The sequence below is a fragment of the Anopheles arabiensis genome, chromosome 3, assembly GCF_016920715.1.
Source record: "Anopheles arabiensis isolate DONGOLA chromosome 3, AaraD3, whole genome shotgun sequence".
In the NCBI taxonomy this organism is placed as follows: domain Eukaryota; kingdom Metazoa; phylum Arthropoda; class Insecta; order Diptera; family Culicidae; genus Anopheles; species Anopheles arabiensis.
The window spans coordinates 18,384,796-18,390,628 of NC_053518.1; the positions used below are offsets into that span (position 1 = coordinate 18,384,796).

The 5,833-nt window shown below is 44.3% G+C and overlaps 1 protein-coding gene across 20 annotated transcripts in view; it reads left to right on the forward strand.

The window, feature by feature from the left end:
* Window positions 1-5,833, forward strand: part of LOC120900599 (filaggrin) — a 148,856-nt gene that overhangs the window by 60,530 nt on the left and 82,493 nt on the right. The gene's annotated exons all lie outside the window — the stretch shown is intronic.

Sequence of the window (5,833 nt, forward strand, 5' to 3'; positions counted from 1 at the left end):
GTGTACCCTTCTTTTGCCGTCGATCGGATCGCTTAAACACCACAACAACATAGGCCCGTTTGCACATAGTGCAAACTATGTGCAAACGGGCCTATGTTGTTGTGGTGTTTAAGCGATCCGATCGACGGCAAAAGAAGGGTACACCCGCTCGCTCTGCGCACTACCCTGAACTCCAGCTTCTTGGTGAAGGATCAAGTATAGGCGTGAAGGAAGAGAATGAGGGGGGGGGGCAGACATTCCGTGAAAGTGATTCTCTGGTGCAAACAAACCCGCTCAGTGTCATCGTAAAAAGTGAATCTTGCTGGTCGTCATCATTTGCCTGCGGCAAGCTCATGGAAACAAGGGTCATGTTACATTGGAATGAATCCAAAAAAAGCAGGGAGCTTTTGTTTACATTACATATTCCACAAGATGGGAAGAACCTTTGACTGTGAGGTTGTGTTTTCAAAGACACAATGCTCCATGAAAATCTATCTCTTGGTGTAATTACTGTTCGAAGATCGTGGCTTACATCGTGGCACCAACTTTTGAATAAAAGCAATTTTTCATCATGATCATGCAGTGCGCAATTACTTCCGGGTCTTAGGCAACACACACGGTTAGACATTCAGCCCTGTAATGGAGGGGGATCCGATTCGCTCCATCCATTTTTTGTGAAGGTTGATCCCACCAACTGCGCTTCGAAAGCAGGAGTCGTCGGAGTACAATGCTTAACTTGGGTGCCTTGGAAGCCCTGCCATGTGAACTGTTTGACACGTATCAAATAACGTCGAATTAACACTGGCCCGGAGGGTTTGCGTTTTCTGGGGCCGACGCAATTTTCGACGCATTTCGATGGCCATTTCGCTTGTTGGACTGGGCATCGTTTTGATTCCCACGAACTCACGTAGGTTAAATGATACTGCCCGATTGTCGCATTGTTACATTGCTTAATGATCGAAGTTTTGCAGCGACCTAATGACGATCGTCTTAATGATCATGATCGTCGTTTTCAAAGATGCTTTCAACATTAGAAAGTAGTTACGCAGAGGGGGTATCGTCTGAATCTCTTTCAATTCTAAACAAATATGTTGCAAAGCAAAACCTAATCGAAATATTATTCACCCACCACGGATGTGCATTCGAGCGCACACACTTGGCAGCAGTGAATATTATATTCAATGCAAATGTGGCAACCCTTACGTGTGTCCCGAAGGAAAGCGTCGAGAGTCGCAATAAAAAAGCAAAACAAAATAACAGCTCAAACGCACATCCACAGAGAAGCTAGTGCGCTGTTGGCTGGTCTTCCGCTGGCATCGTAGACTGGCAACCAAGCAATGAGCTGGAAAGCGCTGGACTTGCGCTTTCGTGCCCGTTTGATATTCATCATTAATCTTGTGCGCCTCCTTCGTACGAAATATATATTCATGCATTGAACAGCAGAAAGTGAGGAAGATGCGGTGGATGGCAGGGAAAGCCAGCGAGGAGGAGGGGTGTGTTTTGATTGAATTCGTTTGTTTACACACGGCACACAATTTCCTGTGTCCCAATAGCCTAGACGTCCCAGGGACGGAGTTGGAGTTGGAGGACCGACCATGTCTCCCACCGTTACAAACCATTGTTTTGTGATTTGTTCCGAGTTTGGAGCGATTGATCACTTAATCTACGATGTCGTAGTGTGTCGTACGCATAAGAATAATATGGAAATTGAGGGCCGTGTGCGCTTCGTGTCCAATATGGGCATGACTTCCTACGGCTGAGGACCTTCCGTGGTCTTACCTTACGCGTTCAAAGAACAGTACTTCCGCGGTAGATTCGCTTCGGAAATAGGCTCTTGTTATAGCTCCAGCGCTCTAGAGCTCTAGCGCGTTGTCCAGCAAGCAAAGTTCCAGTCGATAGTCCAACCCATTACAACGCTCACTGGACACCTCCAATGGACAGCACATGTGGCACTGGCGAGCCAACCGACCGGGTCTATAAATAAGCGTCCCAGCAGGAACATAAGCCGAAGGGAGGGAAAACAGGAAAATCGATCCTTAAACGAGGTCGATTATTTGCCACCGAAGAGAAGGGGGAAATTTAATTACGCTTCCATGGCATTCCTGGCCTAGCCAACTGTCCGTCCGCTCCGAGTCAACGATTCTGCTGGGCTGTGAACCTGGAAGTAAATTTTAATGGACTCGTCGTAATAATCGTCGATTGACATGATGCCCCGTTTGTGTCGTGGCGTTTGTTTGATCGTCACTCCCCAACAATGGCGGCCGGCTGATGCATATCGGCTGGAGATGATAAATGGATGGCATCGGTAGCTTTTCCCCTGTTCATCCTTCGGTACGCCAACCTCTCTGTTTGGCCGTCTGAATGTATACTTCCAATCTTTTGATGCCCGATAAGTGAATTATCTCGCTGTTAACTAATCCCTGCGCCCCACTTATTGATTGCTTTTAGTATGCAGTAGCAGCAAAAATAGAAGCAAAACAACCAAAGATGGTCAAATGTGATTTTGGGGCTTTTGGGGGGAAACCACGATAGAAATCGAAAATAATTATATCTCAAAGAGGTCTTCTTTTTTTTCCTCGCTCGATTCATTGGGCTCAACTTTCTCTCCCCATTTTCGTGAACCGGCGTGGGCCTTCTTTTTTGTCTGCCTCCGTCACACAAAATCGATCCATCATCAATAGTAGTAACATCGGCAGCAGCATTAACAACAACGTTGCCAATGAACTCAATCAATTTTCCTTTCGGGCTGAGCTGCAAACCCTTCCCCGGGTCGCTTCCCTCGGAACGGGGTAGTCGGCGTGCTCCTCTCCGCGTGCTTTCCACGTGAATGGCCCCCGTGATTCAATAGCGCGAAAGCTGATGATTTGGTTCGTGTGCTTCTTTTTTTGTTTTGTAAATTACATCCAATCAATGGAAAGACGGAACAAGGCTTGAGCAAAAAAAAACCCTGAGCAAGGAAATAAAGAAAAACGTCCCGGCATCATCCCAATCGGATCCAATTTTCAACAACTCGCGAAATTGTTTCCAATCTATCGGGAGGCAACAAAAAAAAAAAACTCCATGATCTGCTCGATTCTTCCCCCCATCAACATTCGTCGTTTTGTAGCCCAGTGGTACGGTGGAATATGTTTTGCATATTTTAAAGTCATCTTTGTCGGTCCATATCTTAGGAACGCTGCGCTGAAACGGAACTCGCAGAAGGAAAACTTTTGCTCATTTTCCAATCACGCTCGATTGCGTGTCGACGGCGCATCACTTTGTAGAGAGCATCAATCGTATTGATGAGCAAAACATTCAAAACTTGTTGGAGCAACTTTTGCACAGAATATTGAAACGTACTTCTTGGTAGCAATTTGTAAAATATGCGTTTAATTTGTAACGCACCTGCTGCTTTGTTGTGCGTTCTTGGGCAGCTGATCGGTACGTTTGATTTTGTAGTATATTTCCCGGACATTCCACTACAAAAGTGCACGCCAAGCGATAGGAAAACTTCAGTGCAAATGGTCGACTAATTACCTATTTGCGTGGAATTTTCATTTGCTGTAAAATAAACCCATTTATAACAAAACTAAAAAAAAAATACTCGCGCTCCAATGTTGGTTCGGGCTGGAATTTGACGCAAATGCTGCTCTCCTCAACCCCGCACACCCGCGAATGCTGTGTGGTTGGTGTGTTCTGTTTCCATTTTCCACTCCCGGAGAAGGCGAACGAATGGTCCCGGGCGAATGGTGCGATGGTTGTGTTGAGTGCTGCGGTTGCGGTGTGGTGTTTTAAAAATACTTGCATGAGATCATGCGTTCCGGATGTTTCAGTCCGGCTTTCAGACACCCGGCAGTATGTGCAGTGTACTACGCGGTGTATTGCACAGGAAGGGAGCGAAAAAGTAACGATCGTTTCCCGACCGAGATGATTCCTCTCAGCTGTCCGGGAAAATTCCCTTTGTCGTCTAGCCCGATTTGCCACGCTGGTTTCGGCCGAAAAGTACAGAGTGAGAACGGGACGTACGGGCTCTGCTGCTGGTGTGTTTGGAATGTTTTGATTAGCCTGTGCGCAATACAGTGCAAAAACAGAAAAAAAAATATTAGAACCTGATGGTGGTGGTGGTGTGTGCTGGTGCTGATCTTCGGCTCCAGATACGGACGGGAAAATGCACGCTTGCATGCTAATTGCAAATAATCGCATCGCACCGAAGCAAACAACTGATGCACGAGCGCAACAACTGCATCGACATCGACCCTTCACGCACACGTGTGTACACACATACCCATAGACAGTATGGTTGTTTGGGTTTGCTTTGTGGCTGCTGTGGATGGACACTCGGTTGCCCGCACGCCCGCCGTTTGAGGTTCACGACGGGGGCATTCGAGATTAAATTAATGTAACGCGCAGTAAGAGCGCTGCTGCCGCTTGGGTGCAGCTTGGTCTGAGTGCCATGCCGTTGATGATGCACTTTGTGATGGGCGTTCATCATTTGCTTGTTTGTTTATTGTGCCGGGAGGGAGGGGAAGGAGAACAGCTGAAAAAGGGGTAAGACTCAACGGTCGATGTTTATGGTGCAAATTCTTCGCACTTGTGCTTACTTATTTACTGCACAATGTTTTGAGGCTTCGAACGAAGCCAAAACAGTATGAATTATTGTTCCGCTATGATCCGCCGGCTGCACTTTGCCCGAGAGCCCAGCTGTTGAACGAAATGGCTTTTTTTTAATAAATTTAAAGTCAAGTGACTTCCCAGCGTGTCTTTTGTCTTGCTCTAAGCAATGAATTCTCTTATTTTATTGTATTTATTTCTTTTATTTTATTAAAAGGAGCTCTTTGTTAGGAAACTATTGTAACTAGAGATGGACAACTCTGATTCTGAATCATGAAATCTTCACAAACATAATCGGAATCTTCAACGTGATTACATGAATCTGAATCTCAAACTTAGAGATTCATGATTTTATTAAGAATACATGAATCTCAAAAGACTTTACATGTAAATCTGTTTAATAAAAAAAAAATGCTTCTCTTAACATTTTGGTTAGGTTTTGGCTCTTCATTGCACTTTTCGTCATAGGCCAACGTTGTCAAACTCATTTGGCTCCGCGGACCAAAATGCCACTGAAAATAGTAGCACAGGCCACAGCCTAGTTTTTACATGATATTATTTGATACAAAAATCAGTCCGTTCGAAGAACTTTCATTTTGGGAAGATAGTTACGTTACAAAAGTTCAATCAGTACCCTTCATATTTCAGGAGTCTGGAATTGACTGACTTGTACTATAGAAGCAGAAATGATCTATAAATGAATTTCGGCTGAAACGGTCGCAGGCCAAACCAAAACACCTCGCGGGCCATTAGTTTGACATCTCTGGCATAGGCAATTCGAAGCGGTCCTAAAATTCTATCGCTCATAGTTATTTTTCGCTCCACATTGAAGCTTTTGCCAGAATTGTTAATTCTTGTTCAAACTGATAATTTCGCTCACATAATCCTACATTTAAAACCGATGGCTCTTAGCTCGTGTAGCTGTGGGTTTGTGTTCTGAGTGTTATTTTGGGCTCTTTAGAAACCATTCTTGTATGTTACGCTATAGATGACCTGTGTTTGTCGCGGTGCCTCATATACGGCCTCATCTTTACGTACATCTTTACGATAGTACTTTTTAGTGATTCATAAAGCTTTAGTGATTCGATTTGTAATAAGAACCATTCCTCACTGAAGAATCTTCGTACATCTTTTACTTTTTTACAAATATTTCCACTAGTAGATTGTAATTTCTACCCAATATTATTGAATTTTGTAATAATGTAAAAACAATATAATGATTTTCCTGTATTCTAATAGTATTTCATTTATTTCTCCATTCTAG